Raw genomic sequence first — 18,233 nt, forward strand, 5'->3', positions numbered from 1 at the left:
ACTCTCAGCCCCTGGTATGCCTCAACAAAATGGTGTATCAGAAAGGAGAAATAGAACTCTATTAGACATGGTTTGGTCTATGATGAGTTTCGCTCAATTACCCGATCCGTTTTGGGGATATGCAGTGGAGACTGCTACATACATTTTGAACATGGTTCCTACTAAGAGTGTTTCAGAAACACCTTATGAGTTATGGAAAGGGCGTAAAGGTAGTTTACGTCACTTCAGAATTTGGGGGTGTCCAGCACGTGTTGTTGCAAAACCCCAAGAAATTAGAACATCGTTCAAAATTATGTCTATTCGTAGGATACCCCAAAGAGACGAAAAGTGGTTTGTTTTATGACCCTCAAGAAAATAGAGTGTTTGTATCAACAAACGTTACATTCTTAGAGGAAGACCACGTAAGAAATCATCAACCTCGTAGCAAACTAGTATTAAGTGAGATTTCTAAAGAAGCTACTGATAAAAGAACGAGAGTTGTTGATCAAGCTGGTCCTTCAACTAGAGTTGTTGATGGAGCTGACACTTCTGGTCAATCACATCCTTCTCAAGAGTTGAGAATGCCTCGACGTAGTGGGAGGGTTATAACTCAACCCGATCGTTACTTGGGTTTAGCAGAAACTCAAGTCATCATACCTGATGATGGCATTGAGGATCCATTGACCTATAAACAGGCAATGAATGATGAAGATAGAGATCTGTGGATTAAAGCCATGAATCTTGAAATGGAGTCAATGTACTTCAATTCAATCTGGGAACTTGTAGATCAACCAGATGGGGTAAAACCTATTGGTTGCAAATGGATCTATAAGAGGAAATGAGACTAAACTGGTAAGGTACAGACCTTTAAAGCTCGACTAGTAGCAAAGGGTTATACCCAAAGAGAGGGGGTTGACTATGAAGAAACCTTCTCTCCCGTTGCTAGGCTTAAATCGATTAGAATACTCTTGTCTATTGCCACATTTTATGATTATGAAATTTGGCAAATGGATGTTAAGATAGCCTTTCTAAACGGAAATCTTGAAGAGAGTATCTATATGGCTCAACCAGAGGGGTTCATTGAACAGGATCACAAGCAAAGGGTTTGCAAGCTTAAAAGATCCATTTATGAGTTGAAGCAAGCATCTCGATCCTTGAATATAAAGTTTGATACTGCGATCAAATCTTATGGCTTTAAACAGAATGTTGACGAACCTCGTGTTTATAAAAGGATAGTCAACTCTACAGTAGCTTTTCTGGTGTTGTACGTTGACGATATCCTACTCATTGGAAATGATGTGGGATTTCTGACTGACATTAAGCATTGGCTAGCGACACAATTCCAAATGAAAGATTTGGGAGAGGCTCAGTTTGTTCTTGGAATCCAAATTGTTCGGAAACACAAGAACAAAACACTAGCATTGTCTCAGGCATCGTACATCGACAAAATGTTGATTCGATATAAGATGTAGGACTCCAAGAAAGAATTATTACCTTTCAGGCATGGAGTTAATTTGTCGAAGGAACAAAGTCCTAAGACACCTCAAGAAGTTGAGGATATGAGACACATTCCCTATGCATCAGCGGTCGGCAGTCTGATGTATGCCATGCTATGTACCCGACCCGACATATGCTATGCTGTGGGAATTGTCAGCAGATATCAGTCCAATCCAGGACGTGCTCATTGGACTGCCGTTAAGAATATCCTCAAGTATCTTAGGAGAACGAGGGACTATATGCTAATGTACGGTGCTAAGGATCTGATCCTTACAGGGTACACTGACTCAGATTTTCAGACCGAAGTAGATTCGAGAAAATCGACATCATGATCTGTCTTCACTCTGAACGGAGGAGCAATAATATGGAGAAGCATAAAGCAAGGTTGCATTGCTGATTCCACCATGGAGGCTAAGTATGTTGCTGCTTGTGAAGCAGCGAAAGAATCTGTATGGCTTAGGAAGTTCTTAACTGATTTGGAAGTCGTTCCAAATATGCATCTTCCCGTCACTCTTTATTGTGATAACAGTGGAGCAGTTTCAAATTCAAAAGAACCAAGAAGCCATAAGCGAGGAAAACATATTGAGCACAAATATCATCTCATAAGGGAGATTGTGCAACGAGGAGATGTGATCGTCACACAGATAGCTTCAGAGCACAGCATTGCTAATCCATTTACAAAGCCCCTCACGGCTAAAGTGTTTGAAGGGCACCTAGTGAGTCTAGGACTACGAGTTATGTAATCTAGGGCAAGTGGGAGAAATGACATGAGTATGTGATGCCCTAGTTTATTGTATTTCTCTCTACTCAACGTTATAAAACCCCACTAGAGTTTTAGTCCAAGTGGGAGTTTGTTGGGTTTTATGTCCTAAAACTCATAGTTTGTAAACAAAAAGATATTCTATTTTCAATAAAGTTATTATTGTTGTTTATTCAGTAAAGATTGTTATTGAATAAAGTGAATTTTACGATCATTAATCTAAATAGAATAAACTAAGAACACTCTGGCTATAGTGTGATTACTTGAACTATATGTAGAGACATAAGAGTGGATCAAGTTCAAGTATATAGTCAAAATGATCTATAGTATAAGGATAAGGCTGAGTACCTTATTCTGGGGACACTATGGATGCGGCCCACTTTTGTATATGATATAAACAATGTGATCACTAAATTGTACATGTGGAGACATGTGAGTGGGGGCGTCCTATGCAATGAGTATTGTATAAGATCGGACCATGAAGAAAACCACTCTCACTTTATAATGTCGTTTACTGTTGAGACTGATTTTCTTTTCATTCGATAACCTAGGTAACTCGATTTTAATCCTGAGCTAACCATGAACTCCTGTTTATTCGGAATTATCCTTAGATTTGCATGGGTGAGAGTGGCTCTAGTTCGCCAACTCAATAGGCCTCCCACTTCAGGGGTAAAACTGGGTGAATGGTTGGGGACGTGGGGTGCAAGATGGAATTCACTCCTACCCACTTTTAGGGATAGAAGAGAGGTAGTTCCCTTAAGCACTGACTCCAGGTCTTGAACAAGGGGCCCCACCCTCTCATTGGCCTTAGAGGGATTCGATTTACTGGTTGGACCACAAACCAATTGTTCATTAGAGGATCAGTGAGACATAAGGAACAAGAAGTAACTTTAGGGGTAAAACGGTAAATTGACCCAGGTCTAGTTACGAACAACCTGTGATGGATCGACTTACTAATCATGGTTATATCAAATGGACAGAAATATATCTATAGTGAAGGGAGTGCAACTACTAGGCTATAGTGGAGTGTCCTAGTAGTTAACGAATGTTGGAACTAGGTTAATGAGTTTAACCTGTTAATCTTGGATTGTTGGAGCCCATGATCTATAGGTCCATTAGGTCCCTATGCTAGCTCATATCGGACTAAACCATAGAACAGTGTGACGAGTGAGTTCGAAGTGTTCGAATTCAAATTAGGGAATATGCGCTACATATATACGATATATTTAACCGCATTTTTGTTTTATTTACGAATTAAACAAAAAGAGAGAATATGAGATATTTAAATAAGATTTAAATATCTTAATCAATTATGTGTCGGAATTGATTGAGATTGACATTTGAATTAATATTAAATATTAATTAAATAGTTTAATTAATCCTTTAATGTTACTTTAATTTGAAATTAATTATTCAAATTAATTGTTGAATTAAAATGAAGAAAGTCAAAATGTTGACTTCATTTAATAGAAAAATACATGTTAGTGGAATTTTGAGGTGTCAAAATTTGGTTTTAACCAAACTTTCTTGCTTGCCAAATAAACCCCACAAGTTTGAGTGGAATTTTGAGTGTCAAAATTTGGTGAACTCAAATTTGCATTAACATGCAAACATGACTCTTTAAATAGAGTAATCATGGTACATGGAAGGTCTTCTTCTTGGTGAAAAACCTTGAGAAAAAACCTCTCACAAACACTCTCTTCATATATACAAAATCCCTCCCAAGTTTAGTCACTCACCGGATTCCACAATCCCGTTCTAAGGCCGGAGGATAGTGGAGAAGACACTAGTGGTGGTACGAAACCGGTTCGTGAGGAAAAAGGAGTTTGAACTACAAAAGGTTAGTATCTAAACTCATTAAGTTTTAATACTTATGAAACATGCTAGTTATTTACTATAATTGATGTTCTAAAAGTGCCTAAGATCCAAATTGCTTCTGCATGTGTTATATTAACACCATCAATTTTAACGTTAATTAAATCTCGAGCTATTTGATCGGTTCAGGGTCTTAACTCACGGTTCTTTGGGTTTTTCTTTATATATCCTTAATTCATACTTGGTTTAGGGTTCATATGAAAATCTAAGCAATTTCTACAAGTATTTCTTAACAAAAAGTCCAAGGTGGCTACTTGCCTCGTCGTCGACGTTTGGGACGTCCATTCTTGAGCTTCCACTATCTGAATTACTTCAAATTTCCTCCCACGTACTCGTTATTGTGTCTAGTTTCTGAAACCATAAGATTTTCTATGAGAATCGGTCTGGAATGGGGTTAAAATTGAGAAAACCCGAGAAAATGTCAAATTTTTAGAAATGGTGGAGGATTGCTCTCGAATTTTGAAGAAATCTGAGGTTAGGAGACCCAGAATCTAAACGCATAACCTAACTATTCAATAAAAAAATTAGTCATTATTTCTTTTGAAATCTCAATGAATCAGCGAAAATATCTTTACTGATGAATTTTCATATCTAATGATTTCGGGGATAGCTTATTTGGGAGAGCATCAGACTGAAAATTTGAAGGTCACGTGTTCGATCCACGTTCACCGCACTTGGTTCACATTGCATAATTAACTTGCCTATTCAATCTAAAACTTGTGATTATTAATTTTTTATGTTATCTGCATTCATTGCACCTTATAGTTTAGTTGATTATTATTTCTTTTTAAAATATAATGAATTATTGGAAATAGCTTTACTTATGAATTTTTATTTTTAATGTTAGCAGGGATAGTTCAGTTGGGAGAGTGTCAAACTAAAGATTTGAAGGTCACGTGTTTAATCTCCATGTTCACCTGTAACTATTCAACTGGATTATCACATTAACAATTTGAATCAAATAAAGTGACATTAACTATTTGAATCACCTCAACCTCACTTGTTGAACTTGACCAAATGTCTATAACGTAACACTAACAAAGTCTTTTTAATCTAAAATACCATTGAACTTGACCATTATAGTGCCTCTCAAACGTAGGTAAAGTTTAAATTCGAGTCTCCTTGTCAAACTCACTCGGGTTCTCATCTCAACCATGATGGCGTTCAACAAGAGTGACCTCGAAAATAGCCGGATTATCGCATTAACCATTTGAATCACCTCAACCCCACTTTTTGAAATTGAAAAAAATATCTAAAACATAACACTAACATAGGTACGATGTTCATAAAAGTCTTTAATCTAAGATACTATTGAACTTGACCATTAAACTGCCTCTCAAAATGAGGTAAAGTTTAAATATAATTGGTGACAAAAGATGAAACTATAAAATAAAAAGAAATAAGAAAATAATATTCAATTTCAGAGAATCAAACCAGAATCTCCGAGGTGAAAGCCAAATATCCAAATCGTTGGACAACAATGAATTTTTGGTGTAGTTGTCCTAAAGTCTTTTGTCTAATCGCTCAAGAGTTTTACTATGATGTTTTTGGTAATGTCTAACTCTTCGACACGTCCTTTCATGTGTGTGATAGAGTTCTCAGAATTACCGCGACGTTTTGAGCTGTTCGATCGTGTGGCTCTTTCTTCAAAACGGTAAACATCAAACATCAAACATCAGGTCTTTGATTGGCAACCCATCCAAAGGATTGTCGATTGCATCGATTGGATCAATAGTCTTCCCATGAGTTTATGGTGCATGACCCATTTTTTATAGCATTCACCTTCGAGCGCCACCATAGTTTTGCATCGTCCATGAGATGCATTGCGACCAACGTAACTCTTAGGTCCTATGAGCAAGTAACAGTAACCTTCAAGTATTGATCTACGTAAAAAATAAAGCTTTTTAATTCCTTAGCATCTCAGTTTACATTTAAGGGGTTGGGTTCTTGGATTTTAAGTTTGTTAAGCCCACATGAACTTGGCTTGAGGTGTGGTTCTCTACAGCCCAACTTGTCAAACTCACTCGAGTTCTCATCTCAACCATGACGTCGTTCAACAAGAGAGACCTCGAAGACGACTGGATTATCGCATTAACCATTTGAATCACCTTCTCATCTCAACCATGACGTCGTTCAACAAGAGAGACCTCGAAAATGACTGGATTATCGCATTAACCATTTGAATCACCTGCTCATCTGAACCATGATGTCGTTCAACAAGAGAGACCTCGAAAACGACTGGATTATCGCATTAACCATTTGAAATTGAACAAAATATCTATAACATAACTATGACAAAGGTACGAAGTTCATAAAAAGTCTTTTTAGACTAAGATAGGAACTGTAAAATAAAATGAAATAAGAAAATAAGATTCCATTGCCGAGAATCAAACCCGGGTCTCCTGGGTGAAAACCAGATATCCTGACTGCTGGACGACAATGGATTTTTGGTGTAGATGTCCCGAAGTATTTTGTCAGATCGCTGAAGAGTTTTAGCATGATCTTTTGCTTAATGTCTAACTCTTTGACACGTCCTTCCCTATGTGTGTTAGAGTTCTTAGGGCTACCGCGACGTTTCGAGCTGTTCGATTGTGTGGCTCTTTCTTCAAAAGAGTCAATATCAAATGTTAGGTCTTTGATTGGTAGCCCAACCAAGGGAGCATCGATTGCATCGATTCCATTAACGATCTTCCCATGAGTTTATGGTGCATGACACATTTTTTATACCATTCACCTTCGAGCACTACCATAGTTATGCATCGTCCATGAGATGCATTGTGGCTAATGTAACTCTCAGGTCATATGAGAAAGTTCCTGTAGCCCTCAACTCTCAGGTCGTATAATAGAGTTCTTAGAGCTACCACGACATTTCGAGGTGTTCGATCGTGTGGCTTTTTCTTCAAAAGAGTCAACATCAAACGTCAGGTCTTTAATTGGCAACCCATCAAGGGGAGCGTCGATTGCATCGATTCCATCAACGGTCTTCCCATGAGTTTATGGTGCATGACCCATTTTTTATATCATCCACCTTCGAGCGCTACCGTCGATGAGATGCATTGTGGCCAACGTAACTCTTAGGTCCTATGAGCAAGTTCCTGTAACCTTCAAGTAGTGTTCAACGTAAAAAATAAAGTTTTTTTAATTCCTTAGCATCCTGGTTCCCATTTAAGGGTTTGTGTTTTTGGATTTTCAGTTTGTTAAGCCCAACATGAGCTTGGCTTGGGGTGTGGTTCTCTACGACCCTCCTTGTCAAACTCACTCTGGTGCTCATCTCAGTCATCTCAGCCATGATGGCGTTCAACAAAAGAGACCTTGAAAATGACCGAATTATCACATTAACCATTTGAATGACCTCAACCTCACTTGTTGAAATTGAACCAAATATCTATGACATAACACTATTAAAGGTTCAAAGTTCATAAAAGTCTTTTTAATCTAAGGTACTATTGAACTTGACCATTATAGTGCCTCTCAAATCAAATTCATAAAAGTCTTTTGAATTTAAGATACTATTGAACTCATCCATTATAGTGCTTCTCAAACCTAGGTAAAGTTTAAATATAATTGGTGACAAAAGATGAAACTATAAAATAAAAGAAATAAGAAAATAAAATTTCATTGTCGAGAATCAAACTCTGGTCTCCTCGATGAAAGCCAGATTTTCTGTGTAATGTCTTCGACACGTTTTTTTTATGTGTGTGATAGAGTTCTCAGAGATACCGCCACGTTTCTTGTTGTTCGATCACGTGACTCTTTCTTCAAAAGAGTCAACATCAAACATTAGGTCTTTGATTGGAAACCCATACAGGGGAGCGTCGATTGCTTCAATTCCATCAATGGTCTTCCCATAATTTTTTGGTGCATGACCAGTTTTTTATACAATTCACCTTCAAGCGCCACCATAGTTTTGCATCGTCCATGAGATGCATTGTGGGCCGATGTAACTCTCAGGTCCTCTGAGAAAGTTCCTATAGTCTTGAAGTATAATATCAAAACATATTAACGTATTTGATATGTTAAATATTAAAATAATTGATGTGTATCATAAACATTAAATAAAAAAATATATTTGAAATTTGAATGATATTCATATTAATTAAACATATATTATGATATTCTACCACATTTTAATATTATTTAAATAAGATATTATATCTTAATGTATTAGGTATTCAAATATATAATTTGACAAAAATAATCACAAGTTCACCGTAAATAGAACCCTAGGGTTAAGTCAAAGAGTATCAAACACTAAATACGGTGACATTTTAGGTGATATTTTGTAGAGGAAACTGATAAGGTCTCCAAAGAGTAGGTGGTCATTTCTGACATTTTAGGTTAACAACATGGTGAAAAGAAACAACATGGACATTCCCGTCATCAATAATAGTGAAAATGAAGAAATATTGCTACCCAACATGTCATGAATAAGGAAAAAGAAATAATATATTTTTAATAATAGATAGTCTTATTTCTGGAGATGCGGGGTATCGATCCCCGTACCTCTCGCATGCAAAGCGAGCGCTCTACCATCTGAGCTACATCCCCTTGATTTTTACATCATAAAACCTTAAATGTCCCATCATCAATAATAGTGAAAATAAAAAAATATCAAAATATTAACAAATAGTTTGGTTTGGTGATGCGAGGCATCGATAATTGTGAAAATGAAAAAATATAATAACAAATTAAATACTTTCTTTTGGAGATGCGGGTTATCAATCCCCGTACAACTCGCATGCAAAGCGAGCGCTCTACCATCTAAGCTACATCTCCACAATTTTTATGTCACAAAACCCTAAACTTCTCATCATGAATAATAGTGAAAATGAAAAAATATCGCTACTCATTATGTCATAAATAAGGAAATATTGAATAGAAATAAAATAGTAATAACGAATAGTTTCTTTTGGAGATGCGAGGTATCGATCCCCGTATCTCTCGCATGCTACATTCCCATGATTTTACATAAAAAAACTCTAAACTTCCCGTCATCAATGATATTGAAAATGAAAAACTATCCCTGCTCATTATGTCGTAAGTAAGGAAAAATTTAAAAGAACTAATTTATTTAGTAATCGTTTCCTTTGTTGATGCATGGTATCGATACCAGTACTTCTCACATTTGATGCAAACACTCTACCATCTAAGCTATATCCTCAAAATTCTTATGTCACAAAATCCTAAACATCTCGTCATCAATAATAAGGAAAATAAAAAAAAATAACGCTATTCATTATGTCATAAATAAGGAAAAATTGAATAGAAATAATATAGTAATAACGAATAGTTTCTTTTGGAGATATGGGGTATCAATCTCATCCCCATACCTCTCGCATGCTAAGCAAGCAATCTACCATCTAAGCTACATTCCCACAATACTTATATCAGAAAACCCTAAATGTCCCGTTATCAATTCTAGTGAAAATGAAAAAATATCTCCGCTAATTATGTCATAAATAAGGAAAGGTTGAATAGAAGTAAAATATTAATAACAAATAGTTTCTTTTGAAGATGGGGATATCCCTTTGCCTCTCACATGCTAAATCAGCTCTACCATCTAAGCTACATCCCCACAATTCTTGCATCATAAAACTCTAAATTTCCCATCATAAGCTACATCCCCACAATTCTTGCATCATAAAACCCTAAATTTCCCATCATCAATAATAGTGAATATGAAGAAAATCTAGAGATGCAGGGTATCAATCCCCATAACTCTCACATGCAAAGCGAGTGCTCTACCATCTAAGCTATATCCCCACAATTCTTATGTCACAAAGTCCTAGACATCTCGTCATCTGAAAATGAAAAACTATCCTGGCTCATTATGTCCTAAATAAGAAAAAATTGAAAAGAAATAATATATGTAGTAATCAATTCAATTGGAGATGCAAGGTATTGATCCCCGTACTTTCCACGATAATTTCAAAGCAAATAGAGAGTTATGATAAGTTAAGGTTAGATCAACTTTGAGTTCAAAGCAACAAGAACCAAAGACTGGTGCGAAAATTCTATGGACTAGTCGAAGTTATCCACAAGATAAGGAAGACATCATATAGGATCCAATTGCTCCTATGGATACAGACTAACCCTGTTGTCCACGTAAGTAACTTGAAATGTTATTATTCCGACCAAGAAAACATCAAGTAAAAGCAGGTCGTATGACGTCATGCAAAGAAGAAATTGTTTCAAGCGAAGAAAGTAGGAAAGACACCAACAGAGAAGACTTGAAGAGTTAACAAACTGTGAATTGATTTTCAATAGCTCCTAGTAGGTTGGAAAAGACTCCTCAATACTGAGATCAGCTAGAAGCGCATCGCGAGACCTAAAGTCGGCCTCATCCTACAACGTTGAGTTTATGAAGAGCCGGTTGATAGAGATATTGACAAATTGTGTAAGGGCAGATGTCGCGGTCATGATTGGCCAAGGCATGTTGCCTGTGGCTACATGTTAGATGTCTCAGCTATTCCTGTAAACGATTTGTGGTTCATGGTGGCATGCTCATTCCAAACACGTTTTACTTGCTTTCATCTTAGATAGGCCTTTACTATTATTGTTGTGCCAATACGGGGTGTATGATTAGTCCTCAAAATCATATCTACACCCATCAGGACTAAAATGTCCCAAAATGTACTATAGGAGAACGTGACCAGTTGTTGTTTCTTCACTTTTAGCTTATAACATTGCTTTATTTGAAATTGTTTTGAATGTATTTCCTCGCTCACGTTTTCTAAAATATTTCTTCTAAACGTGATTCGAGCATACACTGCTATTGTTCGTTCAGTCTAAATTTTGCATGGTTGACTTGTTCATTGGATTAGAACAAATGTCACATAATCATTGTCTCACTACTGCAAGAGTGCGATTGTGACACTTGTCTTCCGTTCAGTTGTGGGCCGCATCTTCTGACTAGTTACGTGAGTTTGGCCTGGAGCATACGTGTAGGTTGAAAAAGAAATTGTTGGATGCGGACTGCGAATAAGGGTTGGGCCACGAAAGGTTTTTTTTTTTTTACCACATATGGACTTTGGGCTAGTGAGTCTTAAATTTGGGTTCGTTTGAAAAATTTTGGTTCATTTTTTAGTTCAAACGAACCCAAATTAAACCTACTAGTTCTTTCTTCCTTGCACGACTCACTCCTATTCTCTGTTCTGCCTCTTCTTGCTTTGTGAAACTTCTTTAAAGGCTAATTTTCAACGATTATTTGGGAGCATCTTCCTTAAAAGGATTGTGACCACAAATTAAAAGGATTGTGACCACAGATGACCTATGTAGAAAATTTGTACCCCCTTTCCTAAAACCTTTAGCGGACAACATACCCAAAAAAGATGCGCTGACTAGACTGCGCTACACCTTGTCTCATCCCCCCCCCGGAGCATATGGATCCACCCAATCGATGAACATTCAAACCAAACTCGCCCATCCTTTTTGGCACAAGGACGCGAGAACCAATCCAAGTAATCTACAGTGGGGAGACCCCTTAAAGCAACAAGCGAGAATGGCTAGGTTGATAGTAGGGTTAAAGAAAAGGCGAGTATGAAAAGACTTATCGCATGACTGTCCCTGTAAGCAGCTTCATTCTTTCTTGACCTATGAACCGACTTTATGAAAAAAATCAGTCTTTCGGCTGAAAGTGTGACTTTTGGGTATGGATAAGCAGGACCTCTTGGTTCGGGAGAAACCGGAGATGTTGGCTAAGAAAGCTAAGCAGGCAAGTATAGGACGGACAAACTGCACATACAAATTGATTGACATGATCCCTCTCCCTCTCTCTTTGGCTAGTTGGCTAGTTGCACAATAAGCGGGAAAGCATACCAGGTAGGGAAAGAAAGGCTGCTAGATCTCCTGTAAGGCCAACCCTCTTGGAGGAGATAACGTGAAATGAGAAATACATTCGATTACGGCAACTAATAGATAGTGATCTTTTTGGTAGAAACTGAATGATCCCATGGCTCGAGAAAGAAAAGGAAAAGGTAGTCGTACTCCTACCTTTTCCGTCGGACGATAGGAAAGTTTGAGCTGAAAGATTGAATCACACCTGATAAGAAAGGCAGGCTTAGCAGGTTTCTCCAAACGTATAAACAAAAAGAGGAAGCAACCGGTTCTAAAGAGGATACCGATACGCATACATTCTCGCATGGAAGAACATAGCTAAACCGGATCAGGGTCCTAACCTAGTCCGACTAACCTTCTTTGGCTGGCCCCCGCCCCTTGTAACAAGGTCAACGCGTACGTGCTTTTTTCTTTCATTTAGCGAGATAGCTTATCAGCTCTTTCGGCTCATAGCAGCAGTATGAAAAGCAGAATCCTCATCATGAGTCGAGTCCGCATTGCCATACGAATCGCATCGGCCAAACCAAGAGCTCCTATTTTTTCTTTAACGAAAGCGGATCTAACAGTTTTGATAAAACCAACATCTTTTAAAGATGGAGTCGCTCTGCCTTGATCACAGTGGACATATGCAGCTCCCGCTTTACCTTTGTCTACAGTGAAAAGGAAAGTTCCCTCACGATAGGCCCTCCCAGCTCCTGAACGTCTTTCTATCAATCGAGAGAGGTATAGAATAGTACAACAAACCAACAAGACAAGAATGGACTCATAAGATGGGCGGTCAGGGAAGCGATTTCATTTGTGTTATCCGCCAAGGAAATGATCAAGGAATTCTCTATACACGGCTGAGAGATGACCGTATTGTTGCACATCCTGAATAAAGTACCGCAGGCAAGCGAAGCTTTTGAAAATGAAAGCGTGTAGAACTCAGATCCACTTTTTCTTCGATTCGTAAACTTCGGATCTGATCTTCCTTTCGTCTCCGGGTGACTGAGAGAGAATTTAGGCCTGGCGTGCATCCGATTCGGTCAACAATAAGGTACAAAGCGGATTGATTAAATGGGCTTGAAGTTCCATTATCGTTAGGTCGAAGATCTCTACTAGGTTTAGTGCACTTTGGTAATTGCGAATGTTGCCGTAATCGAATGTCTTTTTCATTCGACATTCTCTCTTACCAAGCACTCATACTTGCCAGGGTTGAGGAGACAGTCCTTGAGCTAATTGGGTTTCGAGATTGCATATACGCGAAAAGAGCTCGCTTTCGACTTTCTCCTCGGCATTTTGTGCCCGGTTCTAGTTTAGGAAAGGGTCTGATCTCTTTCATTGGAGCACATTGATGCCGAAGGAGTCTTCGTTATCGGTGGAGAGGCTATGATAGAACAATTTGAGTTCCTAGAAAGAATACAATAATAGAACAAGACCTATTTGACTGAAAAGTTCCGAGAAAGAATACAATAATAGAACAATTTGTGTAATGCTCTTCTCAAAGAACAATTTGTGTAATGCTCTTTTCGAAGTCCGGCTCGAGACGATCTTCTTGGTTCAATGTTTAAAAACCACATTTTAAATCATATTATCTTGCATAATTCATTTTGATATAATATTGTTGGGGGCATTTTGAGAATCGAACTTGAGACCTCTCACACCCAAAAGGATAACCATACCACTTAGACCACATGCCTTTATAGCAGATCAATAATTCTTAGTTGCTAGTCTATATATTTTCTGTGCCTCAATATATGAAATTTATATAAGTTGAAGTTGTGTCATTGCCACGAATTCCTCTAGGTTAGGCCCCCATTGATGACCAAACTATTTTTATTTCATTTTGTTTTTTTTTACTTTCAAAATTGTCATTTTTATCTTTTGAAGGGGCATTCCGAGAATCGAACTCGAGACCTCTTGCACCCAAAGCAAGAATCATACCACTAGACCAAATGCCCTTATTATGGACTATAGACATATATCGTGGAGTACACAAGTAAATGATATTAATAAGAGCATTATCTTTCTCTAAGGCTCATCTTTTGAGAAATGAACATAGGGGCATTCCGAGAATTGAACTCGAGACCTCTCGCACCCTAAGCGAGAATCATACCACTAGACCAAATGCCCTTTCTAAAATAGATGCAACATTTTTAACTCCTACTCAATATATTTTTTTCTCTCAAGTTTGAAATCTATTTTCTTGAGCGGTTGTTGGACTATAAAACAAAAAGTTGATGGTCTAGTATTTTACTTGTAAGTAAGGCATGTAATGTTGAATTGTTCTAATATGCAAGTGTTATCGAATAAACTACAATCCAACAAATGAATCAAACTAATCAGTTTGGGTTGGGTTGGATTTATTCGGCTCAGTTTGTCAGTTTGTTTGATTTAATTCTTCTATTTTGCTTCGTATGACAAGAAAATGAAGTTGTATTGAATGTACCATAGTTTGATTTATGACAAACTCATATGAAATATAATTGCATTAATAGTACTAAGAGTTGGAGTCTATAAATATTTCATGAACTTAAGTGCAACTCATGCTTCATTAAAGACGAGATAAACTTTAGTTAAGTAACTGGAACATTAAATTTAAATTACTTCATGTGGAGCTTCAATTACTCTATGTTAGCTACTATCTTTAGAGTTTACTAATTAGACACGAGTTCTTTGATTTAGGGGATTGTTTTATGTAATTTTCAACTACAACTTATGTTTTCAAATTTTTAGGTCATAATTTAGGTAGTGGTTGTATATTATGGATGAACACTAGAGTTTCTATCCGGTTCACCACAACTACTCTAGTTTTTGTTTGAAGGCTATAATTGTCATCTATGTTGTATGGCAATAAAATTTGTTTAGATGAAATTTTAGTTAAAGTTGCATATTTTACTTCTTGCGAGTAAAAAATTTGTTTCTTAGCATAATATGAATTTAGTTGCAGAGTTATTAGGAATAAGATGGAGAAAGAAATTTTCTTTAAAATAATAATCAGACCAAAGTTCATCTTTGTTGTTGTCTAATTGTGATTTTGCAAAAAACTTAACTAATATGAAATATCAAGGTAAATCAAGAATATATATTCACACGTCATTCAAGATGACAATAAAATGGAGTTAAATTGAACGCAGTTGTAGTTTCATGTCTAGCATAATTGTATTAATGATATTAAAGAGAACTTCGTGTTTTATTAGAAGAGACCAACTTCCTTTAAGGTACTAGGAGTTTAAACTACTTCCATTGTAATTTCAATCAATCCACAATGATTACAAATTTAGGGTTGGCTAATTGGACATCAATTATCAAGTTTAGGTTATAATTTAGGTAGTAGCCATTATAATATTAATGAGCATAAGAGTTACAATTCTTTCATGGACCATATGTGTTATAGTTAAATGAATATATATATATTATGTATGTCGAGGTTTGGGTAAAGCACAAAGTAGTAAGGAACACCATTGTCAACTCTATTGCCACCCACAACTCATGATGGAGACAGATGCAAAATATTTTAACATCCTTTGGCATCAAGATACAGGAAAGATGAACGCCGTCAAATTGGAAGCTTTACCTGTCTTAGGAGTCACAATGAGAACTCTAATCAAGCTGGAGCCTTGGACTAGGCAAATTGTTTAGTGATAGTTGAAATGGATGACTTCGACGACGTGTCAGGAATGAATGTCCTGCTGAAACACAAAGTCATTTACATGCCCCTAGCAAAATGTCTAGTAGTAATGGAGTCTAACCCGATGATCATCAGAAAAACATCCATCAACCAAGAGGGTTGAAAATGATGTCGATACTACAGTTGAGAAAGAATCATAGCCATGATGAATCTACGCTTGCTGCTACTGTTGTAATTAAAAAGGGGAGCTCGAGTGAGCCAACCTCAATAGAAACCTTGTTGCCACTACATGAACACCACGACGCAAAACAAGGTCAGATAATGGATTTATCCCCACCAGAAGAGACAAAAACAAGGTTAGATACTGAAGAAGGGAGACAGAAACAAACCACTGAAGCAACACCTGTTCACACAGAAATATCATCTACAAGGATGAAGAGAAGGGTCAGTCGGAAGCGTCAACCACAATAATTTCAAGAAAAATAAAGAGTTCATATAAGTTAAGTTCAGATAAACTTTGAGTTCAAAGCAACAAGAACCAAAAACTGGTGTGAAAATACTATGGACTAGTTAAAGTTATCCATAAGATTATGAAGACATCATATAGAATCCAATTGCTCTTATGGATGTGGACTAACCTTGTTGTCCACGTTAGTAACTTGAAACGTTATTATTTCGACCCAAAAGACATCAAGCAGAAGCAGGTGGTATGACGTCATACAAATAAGAAAAAAGTTTCAAGCGAAGAAAGTAGGAACGACACGAACAGAGAAGACATGAAGACTCAACAAACAGAGAAGTGATTTCAACAGCACCTAGTAGGTTGGAAAAGACTCCTGATTATGAGATTAGCTGGAAGTCAGCCTCATCCAATAAATTGTGTGGGGGCAGATGTCATAGTCATGATTGCCCAAGGCGTGTTGCCTGTGGTTGCATGTTGCATGTCTCAGCCATTCTTGTAAACGATTTGTTGTCCAAGGCGGTTATTTGTGCAATGTTATTGTTTACCGATTATTTGGGCGACACGCCTTGAGCAATCATGACCGTCACAATTGGCTAAGACATTTGTTGTCCATATGTTATTGTTGTCCAAGAGACTCCTCATTATGAGGTCATGATTGGCTAAGACATTTAAAGAAGTTTTACCTATGGCAACTTCTATCACAATCCTCTTCTCGCTCTCTGAAACTTCTTTAAATATTATTGTTCACTGGTTATTTGGGCGCATCTTTCTTAAAAGGGTTGTGACGATAGATGACCTAGGTAAAACTTCTATTGGGAGATCAGTGCAATAGAGAATCTGTGTCCCTTTCCTGAAACCTTCAACGGACAACATAACAAAGAGTTCCTAGAAAAAATATCATAGAACAATTTGTGTAATGCCTTTGAAGTTAGGCTCGAGGCTCTATCTTATCTCCCAAGAATATGGTTCATTCTCTATTCACATAGAAATTCTGCAATAGAAAGTGGTACCCTCATCTTCTTTTACAAAACTTTCTCAAGTCCTCATGGAATGATTTGAAAGTGGTAGCCTCATCTTCTTTTATAAGACTACCTCGGCCTTCATGGAATGATTATGCTATGTTGATTTAGGAGAAGGGAGTAGGAGTTAGAGTAGATGACTGTTTATGGTCCAAGTCCCAAAAAAGTAAGTCTTTATTTCAAGAAAGGATTGGAATCCTCATAGTTTCCAAGATTTGAAGAGAATCATACATTTTTAGTTGCTGGAATCCTCATATCTTTTATGCGCCACAATATTTGAAATTTATCCACATGTTTTTGTTTCAATTCTAGAAATAGAAATGATATCCATAGATATACATAATTTTACAATGCAAATAAGAAAAATTCGTGATCAAGTTTTAGATAAAAGTAGCAAACATGTTGATAGATATAAAAATAAATTCAAGTTCTTTCTCTGGCCTAATTATCAATTGGAAAATTTAGCTGATATGAATTGTTATTGGTTTGATACCAATAATAACAGTCATTTTAGTATGCTAAGGATCCAAATGTGTCCATGAAAATTAGTTAATGCTATATTTTTCTTATATTGGCCATAATATCTCTCAACCAAATGCATTAGTTGAAAATGTATTTAATATTTTTCTTTTGTCCTTTTCTTTTTTCAAATGGTCTTATTCTCCATTCCATTTGAAAATTGATATTTTGTTTGGTAATTTTAAACTCATTATTTTTGTTTGTTCATTCCACCTAATTTGTAAAAAAAAAAATCATACCACTAGACCAAATGCCCTTATAGTGTATATGTTTTCCGCACCTCAATATATGAAATTTATCCAACCTCAATATATGAAATTTATCCACATATTTTTGTGCTTTAGAACCTACGATTATTGTCATGTTAACTTCACATGGGATTAACTTCCTTTAAGTTTATGTAGTTTCTTTTTATTACTATGTTTACTTCTGTCTCATGTTACTCCATTTGTATTTACTTCGTTTTATACAAAAGTTCACCGTAATTAATAAATCCATGTGCTTAATACATTCCCTACAAGAATAAACTTGTTTGTATCACGATAAATTACAATGAATACGGAGAAAAGAAATCCCAAAAATAAGTAGAAGGTTGAGAATTTCACTCAACCACACAATGTCAAAGCGTGACTGCATGGCTCACACGCGATGCTCGAATTTCGAAGGGGAACTTCT

At 36.7% G+C, this 18,233-nt stretch overlaps 3 non-coding genes across 3 annotated transcripts; all 3 read right to left on the bottom strand.

The window, feature by feature from the left end:
* Nucleotides 1-8,586: 8,586 nt before the first annotated feature.
* Nucleotides 8,587-8,659, bottom strand: TRNAA-UGC (transfer RNA alanine (anticodon UGC)). Its single transcript has one exon. It is a non-coding gene; the product is annotated as a tRNA-Ala (tRNA).
* Nucleotides 8,660-13,815: 5,156 nt separating this feature from the next.
* On the bottom strand, nt 13,816-13,887 carry TRNAP-UGG (transfer RNA proline (anticodon UGG)). Its single transcript has one exon. It is a non-coding gene; the product is annotated as a tRNA-Pro (tRNA).
* Nucleotides 13,888-13,987: 100 nt separating this feature from the next.
* On the bottom strand, nt 13,988-14,059 carry TRNAP-AGG (transfer RNA proline (anticodon AGG)). Its single transcript has one exon. It is a non-coding gene; the product is annotated as a tRNA-Pro (tRNA).
* Between the last annotated feature and the right edge of the window lie 4,174 nt (nt 14,060-18,233).

The sequence above is a fragment of the Cucurbita pepo genome, unplaced genomic scaffold (assembly GCF_057944985.1).
Source record: "Cucurbita pepo subsp. pepo isolate OVF unplaced genomic scaffold, ASM5794498v1 scafford_10, whole genome shotgun sequence".
Taxonomy (NCBI): Eukaryota; Viridiplantae; Streptophyta; class Magnoliopsida; order Cucurbitales; family Cucurbitaceae; genus Cucurbita; species Cucurbita pepo.